Genomic DNA, 19910 nt, shown 5'->3' on the forward strand with positions numbered 1-19910 from the left:
TGCAAAAACCAGGGGCGCAAAAATGGGCCACCGTGCTGCAAGGAGCTGATACAAGGCACTGCACTACGCAAGAACAGGGCAGGGCTAGTGAGTATCACACAGGCACTAGCCCTACCCCATTTGCAGTGTGTGCATGCTTGCAGCCCCATGAGCATGCACGCATGTAAAATGCTTCCCCCTCACTTTTCTTCCAGTCCACCAATCAACAATGGTTGGTGACCTCTGCTCTACCATCTCTGCTTGAGCTTGCTAGTCGGCCGCTTCGCCTCCTTTGTGCTGGGTGGGGCTCCTTCTCCAGGCTGTGGTGGTGGCCTGATGGACCTGCTGCTGCCAGCAGTGGCATGCATGCCAACAGAGAGGGCTCTGAGTGACGCCTCTGGCATGCGTGCCATAGGTTCGCCACCACTGCACTATCTCATCCTACACCATCCTCTTTTCATTTTGCCTTCCATCTTTCCCAACATCAGGGTCTTCTCCAAGGAGTCCTCTCTTCCCATTTGGTAGCCAAAGTATTTGAGCTTCAGCTTCAGTATCTGTCCTTCCAAAGGACGGTCAGGGTTGATTTCCTTTAGGATTGACTGTTTTGATCCAGCACCATAATTCGAAAGCATCATTTCTTTGGCTGTCAGCCTCCCAACTCTCACAGCCATACTTTACTACTGGGAAAACCATAGCTCTGACTGTACAGACCTTTGTCAGCAAAGTGGTGTCTCTGCTTTTTAATATGCTGTCTAGGTTTGCCATAAGCTTCCACCCAAGGAGCCAGTGTCTTTTAGTTTCATGGCTACAGTCACTGTCTTCAGTGATCTTTGAGCCCCCCAAAATGAAATGTGTCACTGCTTCCATTTCTTCCTCTTCTAGTTGCCAGGAAATAGTGGGACTGGATGCCATGTTCTTAGTTTTTTTAAAACTAATGCTCCCCCACTGTGTTGGATTATAACCCATGTAATCCGCCCCCAAGGCAGCCAATAACTATTGTGGTTGGGATGATTAGATTTGTAATCCAACACTATTTGAGATCATCAGGTAAGGGAAAGTTGACAAAAAAATCCTGAGATTTATAAGTTTGTTCCCCTCTACCTTTTAGAAGGTACAAAGCCGTTGTAGGCATCTGTTACATTTGCCATATGTACACAATCATTAACAAAATGAAGCACATAGAAAGATATTTTCCTAGCAGTTTATTCTTTTCTATCATCTTGAGTTGGATGTTTGTAAAATTCTCTTCATTTCTTAACATTAAATTAATATATATATTTTAAAAAGAAAACAAAACAAAAAACACCCTAGATGATATTGGCCAATAATTAGCTTGTTTAACGTGGCAGAGAAAATATATTTAAGACTCTTCTCTAATTAGGAAGCTCCGATAAAAAGGATTGTTTAACAGCTGCCACTGTTTGGGGAAATGACTTGGGCTAACATTTTATCTTTTCCCTTCCAGCACTAATTACCATTCTCGAGAAGGGCAAGTTGTTTACTGATCTAAATACAATTGTGCCATTAGAAAAGGAAGACTCTGGGTTCAAATGATGAATCTAGACCTCAGTTTGAGGTGTTTGCATGTATTAAGTATCTTACAACTAATCATGGAAATAAAGAAATTACATTGTATATTTCGACCCACAATCTGTCATCAGAAGCATTAATTAATTATATACACTGAGTCCATTAATTTCTCAGCTTGCTTATTCATAGGCAAGAAAGAATTTCTTTTGGAAGAGGGAACCAAAATAATTCAGAATGCTCAACTTGATATATAATGTTCTTGATATACTGTATGTCAGGAACACTTCTTCACTGCAGATGTGATAGGGTTAGTAGGTGAGTAAGGGGGGGGGGGAAATGCTCCTAAAGGATCCCCTGCCCCCTTTAAAGAGCCTGGGCCAGCTGCCCACATGTGGCAGCTGGATGTGAAATTTGTATAAATAAAGCTGAAAATATTTTACATTAAGAAGGACATAGGGTGGCATTGTTGCTTAGAACAACCTCTTGAACTGGAGAAACTTTTAGAGTGCAGTATAAGGGGGGGCGGGGGAGGGAAAGGGCTCAGCAACTTCCTCTTTTATCTGAGCAACTGAGAGGCAGGGCAGCTGGAAGGAGATGAGCCAGTAACGTAGCCTTGCCTTTGCTGACTATGCATTTCAATCTTCAAGGCTCCGAGGAGGCCCTGTGGTGCTACTTGCTTTGCCGTGGCTTTTGCCAGCTTAATGGGCCAGGATACAGTTGTTCCAGCTTTGTCCTCCACTTTCAGCCCATCTAACGGCAGCTTCGTAGCTTCAGTAGGAGAGGAACTTACTGCTAATAAGGGCATTCTTTATTTTCTTACTCATTTCTTAAACCACATTTTCTCTTGTTCTCATCTAGATTTAGAACACTCGTTTCCTTCATTGGATCACTTGGCATCTCTGTTTATTGTTTCTCTGCTTTTGAGGTCTACTCCTGATGTTTTTATGGGGTTTCAGGGATGATTTGTTCCAAGATTGTTATAGGAACCTGGAACCCCCAAAATGTTCTTATGGTGGTAATGGCAGGAAGTTAAAAATTGCATGCAGAAGAGAAGCTGAAGCTGTATTGAAGTACCGTAGTATATGTAGGAGAAGGGGGGGCAGAACTTGGGGGGTGGAGTCAGAAGAGGGATCATCTAGAACAGGGGTGTCAAACTGCCAGCCCACGGATCGATTTCATCATACGGAGGCTGCGCCCACCCCAGCTCCAGCAATGCAAAAAAAATCGTGATACGTTACGACACATCACATGTCTTAGCGAGTTTGACACCCGTTATCTAGAATTTCTATATAGCCACATGCAGACTAAGTTCAACTCTCCTTGAATTCCCTTGACCCTTATGTAACTTCTAACAGATGCTAACCCTTAGTTGAGAATATTCCTGTGCATAGGCATGAGTAGCAATAAATCAGTTTAATTAGACCTTCATGTGTGGACTTGATCTTTTGCACCTGACAGTATACCTCATTAGTATTATAAAGCTACAAGAGAACCAGATGCTTATATTCAGCTCTTGGCTTTTGCATTGTCAGCATCAGCTTTTATATAAATAAGAACATCAGTGTTATATCAATTTATTACCCAAAAGTAAAGATGCCTTTCATGGATTGTTACCTTTTAATGCTAAAAGACCTTGTGCATCTCAGTGGCCTTATGAGCTAAACCATTGGGAATGTATGCTTCTATAATAGCCATGTATGATGGGCAGATTGTAGTAAAAGGATCAGCTGATCATAATCCACTAGAGAAAGAAATTCAAGCTATCATAGCACTTTGCCAAAAAGAATCCCACCTCCAAGCAAATGGATTTTCATAGAATAAAGTCAAGAAGATGAACTGCCCCAGGTGGAAGGTTTTTAATGAGATCCTGCAGGAGAGGAATGAGCTAGTATAAAGAGACATCTGCTACTTGGGAGAAAGATTATGAGAAGCTTAGATGAAATAAAGTGCAGAAACATTATATTGACAACAAAGATATGAGCGCTCAAGGTCATGGATTTCCCATTTGTAACCTATAGCCATGAAAGGTGGACCATCAGAAAGCCTGAACATAGAAAACTGATGCCTTGGAACACCTCTGACTGGAGAAAAATTGTTCAGAATTGCACCATAAGAAGAACAGATTGTTAAGCATGAGATAAAGTAAAACCAAATTGCTTACTGGAAGAACTAGTTATGAAGTTCTACAAAGATTACATATATTGGACACATAATGTAAAAGCAAGGGTTGGAGAACACACGGATATGTAGAAAAAACAAAGGTGGTTGAAAAACCATTGTTTGGGGATGCGGGACATGGGTCTGCTGCTCTCCTGAATAGTGCAAGTCATAGGTTCAGAACTAGCCCAAATGACCATGCACTGTTGCAGAGCATCTCCAGGCCAGTGGCTTAAGATCTGGGCAACTTGAAAGGTAGCACAGGGCTTTTATTTTAGTTTTAGCATGATTGTTGAATGTTAAGACTGTCAACATTGACATTTAGAGATTTCTGATGGAGGAAGAGTGCCAGGTCTTCCAGGATTTCTAGGATCTTATTACCGTATCCAGCTTTGCCTCACCACAAAGCTGTTGAATGGGATTGGAACTGCTGGAGGAGAGAAATTGCAGTCCCCAATTATTGACCTTTATTTGTCTTGCATTAAAACTTTAGATAACACTACACCCCTGTCTATTTACTGAGGTGGATTGGCTGTTGCGACATAGCATGTTATGTTGGCATGTTTTTGTGCTACTTCATAGATTGGAGGAAAGCACATTAAAGGATAGCTGAGCATTTTGCCTTCCTTTATCTTCTGAAGGAGAAAATTGTCAGCAAGACTAGTCAGGAATTTCCCATGAGGACCATGGCTTTATATCTCCCAACAGATGTTAGAGCAGTTAAAATCTCTTATCATTACAACTTCATAACACTTTGAGAAATGTGTAATCTGTTTGTGAATAGCATAATCCATATCTTCTCCATTGGCCTGGGAACAGAAGACACCACCGATATTATTTTTACTTGTTCTTATTTTAACTCAGATGATGATGTTCTCTATGGCATTCCCCAAATGCAAATATTCCCCAAAGTATAAGATTCACATAAGGTATTTATTATGTTGGGGTTCCGGAATCAGAGATGACACAGGTTCAGGAGCTAAGTTGCTTTATTGAGGAACATGGCCGAACTGGGGGAACAAAGGATTTCAGCTCTCATTTATACCTGGCCAGGTAACTGCCTGGCCAATAGGTTAAAATCCAAGCGTCCCTGGTCAGCCAATCCCTTTAAATCCGGCTCTCCTGCCGAATGCTGTCTCCTTGTTCTGGCTTCCCGCCAAACGCTGTTGCTGCTTGCTGTTCCTGCACGGAGCTGTCCAGCTCTATGCCTCCTTAATTCACTGACCCACACGTGTATGCAAAACCTGCATACACTACACCCCTTCCCCCATGGAGGGAACACACCCTTGTTCCCATTTACTTCTTTCCCCGACCCCACACTATCAACACAACTTACCCACAACCCCCTACCCCCCCTCAAGTACGAACATAACCTGAGAGGTAGGCTGGAGGCCTGTGGGCTCGGCCAGACCGCCTAGGGGGATCCCCCCCCCACAGGCTTGATGTTGTCCTTTGAGTTTATGATTTTTTGGTTATGCTCCCCCGGTGCTGGTGAAAAAGATGATGGGTTTTCACGTGTGGTTGCCCCTGGGTTATCTGGCCTCCTTTGACTGGCCCCAGGTGTTGTCATTCCCTCACTCTGATCCAGCTGTTGATGAGGTCGGAGCAGTTCCAACCCCTCTGAGTTGGGAACTATTTCCCTGTTTACTGTGTCTCTTTGGTCACTCAGAGTCACTTCAGGTTGGAGTGAGGCCTCTTGCCCATTATTGGCTGGGCCCCTCTCAGGTGCTCGACACCTGAGTTGGTCAACATGTCTCCTCCACTGTAAACCCACCCTCCACCCTAATGATGTAAGATACTGGTCCCGTCCGCTCTACTACTTCCCCTTGCACCCATGTATTCCTGGAGCTATAGTTCCTAGACCAGATGAGGTCCCCCGTTGTACATTCTCTGGGAACCTTTGGGTGTTCCACATCTGCTGCCACTCTGTCTGGGTGTAATCTGTCAAGAGTGGTTATGAGACGCCTTCCCCAACGAAGTTCAGCTAGGCTGTTCCCGGTTGTGGTGCAGGGAGTGGTGTGTTGGTGCAACAGGAATTTAGCCAAACGTTGTTTCCAATTTCCATGGATGATGCACTTCAATGCATCCTTTGTGGTGCGCACTGCCTGTTCAGCCAAGCCATTACTGGAGGGGTGGAAGGGAGCCGAGGTGACGTGTCTAATCCCATTGGTCTTCAAAAACGCCCGGAATTCCGAGGAGGTAAATTGTGGACCGTTATCAGAGACCAATACATCAGGAAGGCCATGAGTGGCAAAGAGTCCCATGAGCGCCTGGACAGTCCCTGATGTGGTCAAGATACTGACTGGCACCACCTCCAACCATTTGGAGTGGCTGTCTACTACTATCAAGAATGATTGGTTGTGCAGGAGGCCTGCATAGTCAATGTGTATCCAGGACCAAGGTGTGTGTGTCTCCTCCCACTTGTGGACAGGGGCATGTGGCTGTGGTGGCCGAGATTTTTGGCACGTGTAACAGCCAGCTACTTGTTCTTCAATATCCTTGTCAAGGCCCGGCCACCACAGATAGCTCTTTGCCAATGCCTTCATCCGTATGACCCCTGGATGCCCCTCGTGTAGTGAGTGGATGACTCTGTCTCTCAATGTTTGTGGTATGATGACCCTGCATCCCCACAATAGGCAACCCTTGTGTGAGGATAACTTGTGTCTTCTTGTGAAAAATGCCGTGAATTCGGGCCCTGGTGATTTGTCTTGCCACCCTGTGTTAACCCACATCTGTACCCTACTCAAAATCCTATCCCTTGTTGTTTTTGTTGCGATGTCTTGGGCACTGAGAGGACATTCTGCAGACCTTGAATAGCTAATATGTGGGCTGCTGGTGCTGGATCTGGTTCCATGTTGATAAGAGGAAGTCTGCTTAACCCGTCTGCATGGCCCATTTCCTTGCCCGGCTTGTGTACTAGTTTACAAGAGTATGCCGAAAGGAAGATGGACCAACGGAGCATTCTGGGTGACAAGACCTGTGGGGTTTGCTTATCTGTGGTAAACAGACCTAGCAAAGGTTTATGGTCTGTAAAAATGGTGAAATTCCTCCCATACAAATAATCATGGAATTTTTTTACTCCAGCAACTATTGCCAGGGCTTCCTTGTCTATCTGTGCGTAGTTCCGCTCGGCTGCTGACAAGGTCCTGGAGTAATATGCAATGGGAATTTGTCTGCCATCCTCCTCTAGGTGGCTCAACACAGCCCCCACTCCATAAGGAGAAGCATCGCAAGCAATGCAAATTGGTTTATTTTCTATGAAGTGGGTGATGGTGGCGTTGCTTGCCAACAGGTTTTTTAGAGATTGGAAACTGGTGTTGTGTGCTTTGGTCCAGTTCCATGTTGATTTCTTATCTAATAGCCTATGCAAGGGTTCAGCAATTGAAGCCTTGTGGGGTAGGAAAGCGTGATAGAAATTAAGTAACCCCAGGAAAGCTTGCACCTCTACCGGGTGCTGAACCCCCTGCGCAACTAGCTTGTCGAGTTCCCACTCAATTTTATGTTTAAGGGTGAACGGTACTCTCCTGGGCTTAATTCTGATTGGTTGAACATTGGGGTTCAATTTGAATGTAATTGGTGGGCCTGTGTATTTTCCTAGCGTTCCATCAAATACGTCTGCAAATGCCTTGCACACGGATTCGATGCTGGGCATCTGAGTCTGTGCCTGGTGAATTCCAATGATGTGGATTCCCAGTGCTTTGAACCAGCTTAACCCTAACAAACTGGTTCTCTGTCCCTTGACCACTAGGATGTCCAAGGGCCCCTGGAACCCCCTGTACCTCACAGAGAAAGTGGCCTCCCCCCGGACTTGTATCGGGGTATTCTGGAAATCAGTAAGGGTAATGCTAGATGGTCTCAAGGGAACCTGCTGGCCGCTCCGACTGCAAATGAGCTTATAAGTCTCATGTGAAATAACTGAGACTGCGGAGCCTGAGTCCAGCTCCATTTTACATGGAACCCTTTGGAGGTGCACCTCTAGCTTAATTTTGGGGGTGAGGGATTGAGAACCCCCTGTGTTATAAACCGCCCATCTGCTCTTGGTATAGCTGATAGGCACTCTGCGCTTTGGACCCCCAGTACCTGCCGGCAGGTGAGTTTCAGCGTCCACCTCGTGTAGCGCGTCTCTGCTCCGGCTCCAGCAGACGGATGCGATGTGTCCTGTCCTGCCGCATGCTCAGCATTTGGCTCCCCAGAATTTGCAGGTAGAATGGTGATGGTTCCCCCCACAACCAGCACATTTCTGTCAGGACATGCAGCCTTTGCACCCAGAGCATCTCTTGTCCTGGCTGTTGGCGGCTGGTGTTGTTGATGCTGGTCATTGTCCTTTTGTGCTTCCGCGCCATCCGAACAGATGGGGGGGTGATAGATGAACCGCGTCTACTTCGGCCGCTAGTTTGTCCTCACTGGTTCCTTCTGCCCCGTGCGTCTGATGGATGGTGTTTCCCTGGCTGCTGCGGCTGGCGTCGGACGTCTCTGGCTTCTCAGCTAGCTCCCAGGCCAATACCTCTTCTTGTACCGTCTTGAGGGTTAGACCCGGTCTGGCTAGCAGCTTTTGTCTCAATTTTTGGTCTCTGAGCCCGCAAACGATTCGGTCCCGCAATCTCCTCTCTGAGTTGTTGAAGTTGCAGAGGCGAGCCGCCTGCCTGACTGCAGCCATGAATGCAGACCCTGACTCCCCCGGCCGCTGGTTCCTTTTTTTGAATTCGAACGTCCATGCCACGTCCGACATGTGCGGGTTAAAATGCTGATTTAATTTGTCCATAAGGTCATCATACTTCACCGCCCTGATGGCTGTGGGTGCGCACAGGCCCACAGCTAATTGATAAATGTCCTTCCCACATGTGCTGAGCCGGGTGGCCGCCTTGATCCTGTCCTCAGTAATATTATTGGCGATGAAGTAAAATTCTAGCTGCCCCACGAATGCCTCCCACTCGAGTGCTATTAAAAGTGGGGGCTACACTGACCGGCACCGTGGGGGCTTGACTGACCTGGACCATGGGAGCTGGACCCACCTGAGCCATTTGAGCCTGACCGTCCTGGGACATCTCGTGTGTTCCTTCCGTTCTGTTCCGATGCAAGTGGTGATTTTCCAGTCAGTTGGGATTCCTACCACCCTTCAGAACAAGATCCCATCCTCGTCGCCAGTTATTATGTTGGGGTTCTGGAATCAGAGATGACACAGGTTCAGGAGCTAAGTTGCTTTATTGAGGAACATGGACGAACTGGGGAAATAAAGGATTTCAGCTCTCAGGCAGTAGGTAACTGCCTGGCCAATGGGTTAAAATCCAAGCGTCCTGCCAGCTGGTCAGCCAATCCCTTTAAATCCGGCTCTCCCGCCGAATGCTGTCTCCTTGTTCTGGCTTCCCGCCGAACGCTGTTCCTGCGCGGAGCTGTCCAGCTCCACGCCTCCTTAATTCACTGACCCACACGTGTATGCAAAACCTGCATACACTACAGTATTTTAGTTATAAGAGCTCAACTTCATGTTGCTTATTTTTCAACTTCCCAGTCCAGCCATAAGATTTCATCTGGTGTTCCATTTCAATCCTTCTTAGCACTGGGAGGGGGTGGTGTTGGCCAAAGCCGGCTACGTGCTGCTACCAGGAAAAAAAAATCAGGACTGTGGGAGGCTTGAGAGGACAGGATGAGACTGAGCAAGGATTGCAAAATGGATCAAATTATAAAACTGACTTGAGAAAAAGCAAAGAGTCAAGAAGATGATAGGGGAGAAGAGTTGTTCTCATTTCTGTATTTCTAAGCAGTTGATGGATGAGGGAGGAGGCAGGGGGCAGTGAAGGAACAATGGTTGGAATCTGTGCCTGATCACAAAGAAAAAGCTGGAGTAAGACATATACACAGCAACAACTGGGAAAAATATTGCCTTCCGAGCACTGCTGCCTTTATGAAAGAAACTCCAACATATTTCTTGCAATGTCAACCCAAACAATTGAGCAATAGAAAAGGTGGTCATTAATCAGGTCTTTCTCAATTGTTTTCAACATGCCTCCAACTAACTAACTGATTTAATTATTGACTTGGAAACAAACTAGAGACTGAAGGATTTGTTAACTTGAGATGTAATTTCTATACATAAACTATGTGACTTGTCTTTTAGCTTTATGAACTGTACTATCTTACATCAATACTGTGACTGTTGTTATTAAATACTTTTGCTGCTGAGCAATAACTCTGCTTGTGCTTTGTTTGTTCATCTGATAACAAGTCTGACTAGTAAGATAGATCCTATCTATAATGAAAAAAACCCTTTAAAATGGAAGGAAACTTTCAAAAAGTCTTTGAAAAAACCTGCAAGCTTATCTAAAGCAGGAATGGGGAATCTATGGTTCCACCAAATATTGCTGAACTACAAGTCGCAGCAGACCTCAGTTGCTAGAAATGCTTGCCAGTGCTTCAGCATTTGCCAGTACTGAATCACTTGCCTGTGAGATAGATGTCAGGCAGGCAGGCAGGCAGGCAGATCTTGCTTTGAAGAAACAAATTATATATTTTATAGGAGTATATCTTTTCAAACTATGTTAACCAAAACCAAATTCTGGCCTTGTTTGTACAACATACTTAATTGGGTCATAGGGATAGGGAGGAAGAATGTCTAGTTTTTATAGTGGATTGGCATTTACAGTACAGTCCTCAATCAAGGGACTGTCAAACAAGCTAACAATAAATAAAAGAAACCGTGGAGACCACACCCACCAACACTGACAGAACAAGCCATTGAATATAAAATGAGAACAAACCCCATTTCCTACCAGCACTGATGATGTTACCTAGTTTGGTAATGAAACATCTGCAAGAAAACAACCAAGCTCAGAGAACACCAAGGACCCCACATTAATATAGAATCAGAAGTTTTGATGGGATATTCTTGTTGTGTTTACTTGAGAAATTAGAAACTCCTGATGAAAATAATCTACATACCTTTGGCCATTCCTTTACATACTGTAGGTTGTAAATAGCCATTCTTCCAAGACAAAATTTGTGTTCGGTGCTTGTTGCCTATGTATTGCATAGGAGAGAGATTTGCTAGAAAGGAAAAGTGGGCTCTACTGAGCAAGGACAAGGACAGTCTTTCTCCCAGTTCTGATTTATATGAGGAAATCACCTACAGCATCTTTATACAGTAAACTTACATGTTCCTTCTGCAAGAATAGGTTGTCTAAATCCATATAAATAAACAACTTTGTTGGACAAAATTCAGTGCCTTTAATTAACCCTTTGTCTTGAAATGGTAATGATATACAGAAATCAACTGGTGGGGTATTAGCAATAGGTTGATGAGTGCCTAAAGAACAGCTATAATGGACATTTAAAGTTGGCAGTCGTGGTGCTGAATATCACTTCTCCACCTCTAATGTTTCTGACATTTCCCCCATCCAGAAATAGTTTAATTTTCCTTAATAAAGATAACTGCCAGCAAAATTTAAGGACAAATGCAGAAACTTATTTCTTGACAACAGCTTAGATTTTCTTCAATCTACAGTAAGCCTTTAGCCTGCTTTATATAGATATTCCCCAGATAGCTGCATCTTTGCTTTCCAAGCACGTGCTGCATAATCTGTGCATTATTTCCAAACAACAGTAGTCAAACAATTTAACAAGCCATCTTTGTTCTCAGCAGGATTTGTCTTTTCATAGATTTTTTTCTCTGCTCCAGGGAGTAAATTATCCATTTTATTCTATTTTTCATTAGGATAGTCACTATTTAAATTATGCCTGTGTCAGTAGCAACAAATTTGACTCTCAGCAGCCAAAACAGATATTTTAAGGGAATTATAAATGCAGGCATATCATAGGCATAAACATAGATATCAGATCTAGAGATAGATCTATGCATCTGTGTTTGTGTATACATACACACACACACGCACACACACACACACACACTAGATTACTGTCAAATGTATTTATGTCTAAACCATTATCAGTGGAGTTGGTATGTCAGAGTATTAGAGGATGGACCTCTGTCTCTAAAAGCTAGGTAATATTCAATGCATAGGAAACAGAAGTGAAGGAAATGAGAAGTGGGATAAGCAGGAAATGAAGATACGGTTGTCCCAGCTACACAAATACTTAGTTATAGGCAAAACTGCAGTATGGTATGGGGAAATAAAAGTGAATATATAATAGCACTGAGGAAAACATGGGTTTGAAAAGAAGGATTTGTAAAAGTTTCCCTGTCCAGTCATGTTTGACTTTAGGGCGCAGTGCTCATCTCTGTTTATTAGCTGAAGGAGCCAGCGTTGACCAAGGACATGAGGTCGTGTGGCCAGCATGGCTATAATCCAAAGGTGTGCAGAACGCCGTACCTTCCCATCAAAGTGGTACCTATTTATCTACTTGCATTTGCAAACTTTTGAACTTCTAGGTGCTGGGGCAAGGAATGGGAGCTCACCCTGTTGCAAGGTGCTCAAGTCTTGAACCTGGGATGTCAGATTTTCAGATGAAAGTTCAGCTTCTTTAACTGCTGAGCCATGTAACATCCTATTTCAGCCTCTTTTGGGTGGCAGTTTTCTGATCAAAACATCTTCCAGCAATTCCCCGCCATGTTTATTTTCTAAGAATACCTATGGACCTATGTACATAAAGATGATGATGATGATGATGATGATGATGATGATGATGATGAACAGTTTTTCAGTTAATTCTGCGGAGTACAAAAGCTGGCAGATACTAAGAAATACATGGACACCAGTCTGTCCTGGGATGTAAGTAGGAATATTTTCAAAGAACAGATCTTCAAACAGTAGGTTGGGCTGCAGAAGCAAACATAAGCAATTATGTTTTGGGATGTTAGAGCAAAAATAAAAGGAGGGACAATCTGAAGAAGGCTTTAAAGAAGATAGAACTGTGGGTGGACAGGAAGAGGAATTTAATGATATCATATTGGGTGATATGAAGTACTTTGGCAGGAGTATGCTGAACAGATGCAAGGAGATTGACGGAGAAGATTGAAATCCCAAGAAATGCCGATATATATATGTGTGTGTGTGTGTGTGTGTGTGTGTGTCATATGTTAACTCTTAGATTACCTTGCTAGGCCCCAAACATGGGGCAAATCTTTATTTCCTGTTTTCAGCCTTATCTCAAAGGCCATCGAACAGGCTGTAGTCACACCGGACAGCAAGGTAATCTAAGAGTTAACATATGACAAAACAGGAAATAAAGATTTGCCCCATGTTTGGGGCCTAGCAAGGTAATCTAAGAGTTAACATATGACACATATTTCTCCCCTTGCAAAAAGCTAACAAAGCGAGAGAGAACCTGAGGTTATATTGAAGTGTTCACAAGATTTATCAAAGAGACAGCCAGAAATACAGAATTGTAATCAGGAGAATCATTCAGAAGATCATGTTGGGAGGCATCTGTGGTTGGATTTGATCAAGTCACCCTTGTAAAACAGAAAAGGAGTCACAGGATTTAAAAGGGATCATGTAAGAGAGAGGATTCACCAAAACCAGGATATATAAAAAAGCTAATAGACTAATTCTGTTTTGCATTTATGAGATTTTATTTAACAGCTTAAAAGTTGTATTTAAAACTTACTCTATTCCTATTAAAAATGTACTAGATGTGTTACTCATTGTTGTAGCCTTGGTACGTATTATTTCAGCTCTCCTTCAATCTTCAGACATTCAGAAATGATTTGTTTGGAAGCAAGGCCTTCCTTCCTTCCTTCCTTCCTTCCTTCCTTCCTTCCTTCCTTCCTTCCTTCCTTCCTTCCTTTTTTCCTTCCTTCCTTCCTTCCTTCCTTCCTTCCTTCCTTCCTTCCTTCCTTCCTGTTAAAGGTTCAGGAAGAAGTTGAAGGAAATGTGTCCTATGAAAAGTTTAGCAGGTTTGTACGTTCACTCTTCTCTGTAAACTATTATTCCCTCCAGTGATGAAAGTTCACTTTACAGGGATTAGAAAGGAAACAAGCAGTAAAGTCTCAAATTAAGGCCAGGGTGGGGGCAGGAGGAGTCAACATAACTCCTTTTTTGTGCCTGATCAAGAGAGCACTTATTTCTTTATTACCAATTCATGAAGCAAGATTTTTCTTGGATCAATGTCAGGAGATTAAGACTAGCAGATGCTTAGAAATAAAGAGCTATTTGGCGGTTCTGTTTAGCTTTCAGACAACTGCAGTATTCTGCAAATGTTAACTGTGCCACAGCATAAGGATCAACTCTCTGTAATCTCAGCATACAGAGTGCTAAGGATCATAGAGAGTTGCGTGCTAAACACACTTAAAATAGGTTTAGCTGACAAACAGACAGGATTTTCTGGAGCCAGTAAGAATTGTATGAGAGCAATTTGAAAAAGTGACAGCACTACTCAAGACTCTGGGATTTCACTCACCATGATACAAACATGTCCCTGAAGTAGCCAAAGGACCGCTCGGGACGACAGGCTAGTTAACAACAAGTTTATTTAGAGCAAGACAACATTGAATGACTTGTTCGGCTTTTATAGCCGGCAGCTGGTCGCGAGGACCAATCAGCAGTGTTTGTTTTGGCGCCGTGTCAGACGGGGACCAATCAGTGTCGTCTTCTTCTGACAGCTCCGGCTTCCGCGTGGTGTGGTGTTTTGACAGCCGCGAGCTGTCAGTGGTTGCGCCTGCGCAGTGCGGTGGACGCTTTGACAGCTCAGGCTTCTTCATGGTCCGGAGTTTGACAGCCGCGAGCTGTCAGTGGAGGCGCCTGCGCAGTGCGGGGAACTTTGACAGCTGTCAAAGTTCCCGCGTGTATTCCTGTCAAGCGGCTTTACTTATATACTTTGACGATGCCCTAATATTTATACTTGTTAACATATGTACACTTCCATTGAAAGAATGTTTACATATACAATACACCCCTTACCCCTCCCCTGGTGCGTTTCTTTCCTCTTGGATGTTTGAACCAGCCCACTGATAGTCTTTTAGATAGGTGGGTGGTTTCCGATTCCTGGTTGATCGGCGAAGGGGCGGTGGGTGGTCTGGGTCTAGTTCTTCATTTTGATGTTCAACTTCCTGGTTTGGGATAGGCAGCATTTCCGGTGGGGGTTGTACGTCGGCATTGGTTGGTTGCTCAGCATTGTGTGGTGGTTGTCTGGGTCTGAGCTGGTCAATATGGCGGCGTATGTTGCCCTGTGCCTGCGTAGCTATAAGGTATGAGATGGGCCCTGTTTGTTTTATTACAGTCCCTTGGACCCACTTGTTTTTATCTGTGTATGATCTTGCCCATATTAGTTGACCAGGGTTAAGTGTGCGGCCGGGGTGGGGGTGTTGTGGTTCTTCTGGGTATGTGTCGGGGTGCAGTCTGTCGAGACGTGTTATTAGCCTCCTTCCCCATCTTAATTCCGCTGGTGATTTGCCGGTTGTGGAGCATGGCGTTGTGTGTTGTGCTAAGAGGAACTGGCTGATGCGCCTCTGCCAGTTCCCTTTAACGAATTTTTTTAATGCTTCTTTTGTGGATCGTACCATAATTTCAGCCATCCCGTTTGACGATGGGTGGAACGGCGCCGACGTGACCAGCCTAATACAATTCCTCGTAGCGAAGATCTGAAATTCACGAGAGGTGAATTGAGGTCCATTGTCGGAAACTATGGTGTCAGGTAGGCCGTGTGTTGCGAATATTTTCCGTAAGGCTTGAATAGTGGCTGCGGACGTTGTTTTCCTAAGGGGCGTGACTTCCAGCCACTTGGAATAGCTGTCCACTGCTATTAAGAAACTTTGGCCCTGGATAGGCCCTGCAAAATCTATATGTATACGTGACCAGGGGTTCCTTGTAGTCTCCCATTTATGGATCGGGGCCTGGGGGGGTTCCTTCCTGGTCTCCTGACAGGTATAACACCCACCCACATACTTTTCAATTTGTTTATCTATGCTAGGCCACCACACGTAACTTCTAGCCATTGCTTTCATTTTTACAATTCCAGGGTGCCCTTCATGTAAAATGTGTAATGTTTGGTCTATGTTTTCCTCTGGTATGATGACCCTATTTCCCCATAGCAGGCATCCTCTATGTGTTGAAATCTCGTTTTTCCTATTATAATAAGGTTGGAATTTGGGTTGTGGGTTTTGAGCTGGCCACCCAGTTGTGGCCCATTTGAGGACTCTGGCAAGTATTTTATCTTTTGCTGAATTATTAGCTATTATGTTTGCAGTCAGGGGGCATTCAGGAAGTTGAGAGATTGCTAAAATTTGGCTGGCTGGGGCTGGATCTGAGTCCCTGGTTTGTATGGGTAGTCTGCTGAGGCAGTCAGCATGTCCCAATTCCTTACCTGGTTTATGTATTAGTTGATAAGAATAGGCTGCTAAGAACGTTGACCATCTTAAGATTCTCGGAGAGAGAATTTGTGGTGTAATTTTATTCCAAGTAAATATGCCTAGCAGGGGTTTGTGATCTGTAAATATCGTAAATGGTCTTCCATACAGATAATCATGAAATTTTTTGACCCCTGCTACTATCGCTAGGGCTTCCCTGTCAATTTGTGCATAGTTTCTTTCAGCTTTGGTCAGAGTGCGAGAATAGAAGGCTATGGGTCTTTGTGTGCCATCCTTGAATAGGTGACTTAAGACTGCCCCAATTCCGTAGGGAGAGGCATCGCAAGCGATGCATATTGGGGTGTCTTCTCTGAAGAGGGTGATGGTTGAGCTTTGACAGATAATCTTTTTTAACGATTGGAAACTATTTTCATGTTCCTTGGTCCAGGACCAAGTTGTACCCTTGTCGAGGAGCCTATGGAGAGGCTCTGCAATAGTGGCTTTGTGGGGAATGAAAGCATGGTAAAAGTTTAACAGTCCCAAAAAGGATTGAAGCTCTTGCTTATTCCTAGGGCTGGGTGCGGTTTGAATAGCCCTTAGTTTCTCAGAGGTGGGGTGGATGCCCTGGCTATCGATTTTATACCCTAGGAATTCTGTAGAAGTGACTCCAATGGAGCACTTTTCCCGCTTAAGTTTGAGACCGGCTTCTCTGAGCCGGCTCAGCACAGCTGACAGCCTGTCAGCTAAACTAGCTTCATTTTCTCCGGCGATGAGAACATCGTCGAAATAGGGGCAGACCCCGGGTATTCCTTTCAGGGTCTTTTCCATGATACCCTGGAAGATACCCGGGGCTGCAGATATGCCGAATTGAAGCCTCTTAACTTTAAAAGCACCGCGGTGGGTGACAATAGTTTGCGCTTCCGCGGTGTCGTCTGTGACAGGCAGTTGTAAATACGCCTGCGTGAGGTCAAGTTTGGCGAAAATGGTGCCAGAGCGGATGGAAGCAAATACGTCCCTTACCGCTGGCACCGGGTAAGCATGGGGACTGAGGGCTAGGTTGACTGTCGCCTTATAGTCAGCGCATACTCTCACTTCGCCATTAGGTTTGATTGGGGTGACAATAGGGGTCTCCCAGGTTCCCCCATCTGTTGGTTCAAGCACCCCTAGACTCACGAGTCGGTCAAGCTCGTTTTCAATTTTTTCTTTGAGGGCAAAGGGTACCCTCCTAGCTCTTATTTTAATTGGTTGGATTGCTGGATTTAATTGCAGGGAAATGGGGGGACCTGTATATTTCCCTAAAGTGCCCTCGAAAACGTCGGCGTACTTTTCGCAAACGGCTTCCAGGCTGGGTGTTTGAATGGTATTAACCCCTGATAAGGCGATGCCTAGTGGAGTGAACCAGTTAAGCCCTATCAAGTTGGTACGGTTCCCTGGCGTAACTAAAACCTCCAGGGGACCTTTGAACCCCTTATACTGTACAAGGACCTTGGCTTTCCCTTCCAACGGAATAGGGGTTTTCTGGAAGTCTGCAAGGTGAACCTGAGTTTGTTTCAGGGGAATTTGTCTTCGGCCTTTCTGACAGATCTCCTGATAGGTTGTTAGCGAAATTAAGGAGACCGCTGACCCTGAATCCACCTCCATGTGGCAAGGCACCCCCTGAATTCTGACCCAGACCTTAACCTTGGAACTTATGCAGTTTACCCTATCGATTGTCTCAACCCGGTTGTCTGGTGGGGTTTCCCTGTTGGCCTGGGCAGCTGGCCTACCTGGGGGGTTTGCCTCCACCTCATTGACGTTGTCCCGGCCCTTGCTGCGGCACACCGGCTTGATGTGGCCAGTCTTCCCGCAGTTGTGGCATTTTGCGTTCCTAAAGCGGCAGCTTCCACGGGCATGGTTGCCCCCGCAGCTGGCACAGGCGGCTCGTTGCACGTAACGCGGGGGTGGTGGTGGAGGGTCCCTGAATCCTCGGCGGTCCGACGTTTTTCCCCTCCTCGGCTGTCGGTGCTCCATCCTGCGCTGTAGGGCTTCTCCATCGGTGAAATCTACCGACTCTCCGCTGTCGCTGAAGGTTGCGCTTTCCTGGTAGACGGTCGCCGGGGTCTCTGGGGTCGTGTTCGTCGGCTTCTTTTTGTGGCTGTGTTCGTATGCCATGATCTCCCTGGTCAGCTCAGCCAGATTCATGTCGGGTTTGGACGTCAGTTTTTTTTGTAGCTTCTCGTCCCTCAGACCGATCACCACCTGGTCTCTGATGCGGTCTTCCAGGTCGGGGAAGCAGCAGTTCCGCGCGGCGTGTCTGACCCCGGCGATGAACTCGTTGGCGGGCTCGTCCTGCCGTTGTTTCTTTTGTGCGAATTGCACCCGCCAGTACAGTTCCGAGCGAGCCGGCATGTAGTACTTGTTCAGCTGGTCCACCAGGTCCGCGTAGGAGACGTCCGTGATGGGCACTGGGCTGAACAGCCCGACGGCTGCGTCGTACACCGGGGGCCCGCTGATGTACAGCAGTGCGGCGGCCTTTGCTCGGTCGTCAGTGATTTTACTGACGAGGAGAAATCCTTCCACTTGGCCGAGGTGTGATTGCCATCTCTCGGGATGGCGGGTATCAAACTCCCTCACACGGCCGAAGTTTGCCATGTCGTCCGGTCCTGGGTTGCTCCGATGGAAGTTAAAACTTCCGTGTCAGCTCTTGCCGGGAACTCTCTTCCTCGGCCGTGACTTCAGCTCCGGAGCGATCCCATCCTCGTCGCCAGTGAAGTAGCCAAAGGACCGCTCGGGACGACAGGCTAGTTAACAACAAGTTTATTTAGAGCAAGACAACATTGAATGACTTGTTCGGCTTTTATAGCCGGCAGCTGGTCGCGAGGACCAATCAGCAGTGTTTGTTTTGGCGCCGTGTCAGACGGGGACCAATCAGTGTCGTCTTCTTCTGACAGCTCCGGCTTCCGCGTGGTGTGGTGTTTTGACAGCCGCGAGCTGTCAGTGGTTGCGCCTGCGCAGTGCGGTGGACGCTTTGACAGCTCAGGCTTCTTCATGGTCCGGAGTTTGACAGCCGCGAGCTGTCAGTGGAGGCGCCTGCGCAGTGCGGGGAACTTTGACAGCTGTCAAAGTTCCCGCGTGTATTCCTGTCAAGCGGCTTTACTTATATACTTTGACGATGCCCTAATATTTATACTTGTTAACATATGTACACTTCCATTGAAAGAATGTTTACATATACAATACAGTCCCCATGACATTGTCTTCATGTCCCAAGCCCATTGGTACGACAGGTTTAAATGTACCTTAATTGGACTGGTCTTAAAGCATCTAACAGCCACCCCAAGGTATTTAAATCTGTAATACTTTTTCCAGCCATTGCATGAGACAAAAACATAATGACACACACACACATGTGTGAGGTTAGAGAGCTGCTTAACAGTCACCTTTGTCCATTTCCACACTTTTGTTGTCTTCCCCAAAGAGCTAAGCACAATAATGCTGTCCTGGTGGCCTCTCAGAATTGGACAGTAATGCTCAGCCAGCAGTAGTATAAGTGTTTTAAGTCTGTGGCCTTTATTAGTTAAATGTAAGGCTGAAAAAAATGACATTATTGGAATGAATGGACCAACCTACTCCCATATTGCCTCCTGAATGGAGAGCATGGAGGAATCTGGAAGTAAATAGGGAAGGAAAAAGAAGGGAGAGAAAAGACATAAGTAAAAATCCTGCTTGTAACTCAGTTCCCTATGGTTTCAATCTGGTCTGGGTTTATTTTTATTACTCTTTTCAAACAGTGAAATGTGAGCGAGAACTTATGTAAAGGGGCTTGGGCTTCTGTCTGTCAATGAACAGTTCTCTAAAACCCAACATGATGTGAGAGACAGTAGCAGGGTGGGTAAAACTGCAAAAGGATTGGGTTCAAAAACTAGGCTGAAACCAGTGGTGGGATTCAGATATGTGAACAACCAGTTCTCTGTGTGGATGCTGCTTCTGGAAGTCCATTCTGGGCCTGGGCAACAAAAAATTAGCC

General features: G+C 45.4%; 1 protein-coding gene across 1 annotated transcript in view; it reads left to right on the forward strand.

Moving 5' to 3' along the window:
* The window catches only part of MARCHF4 (membrane associated ring-CH-type finger 4), a gene marked incomplete at both ends in the record, with an annotated part of 156689 nt that overhangs the window by 40149 nt on the left and 96630 nt on the right, over positions 1 to 19910 (forward strand). The gene's annotated exons all lie outside the window — the stretch shown is intronic.

The sequence above is a fragment of the Vipera berus genome, assembly GCF_964194415.1.
Source record: "Vipera berus genome assembly, chromosome: 1".
In the NCBI taxonomy this organism is placed as follows: domain Eukaryota; kingdom Metazoa; phylum Chordata; class Lepidosauria; order Squamata; family Viperidae; genus Vipera; species Vipera berus.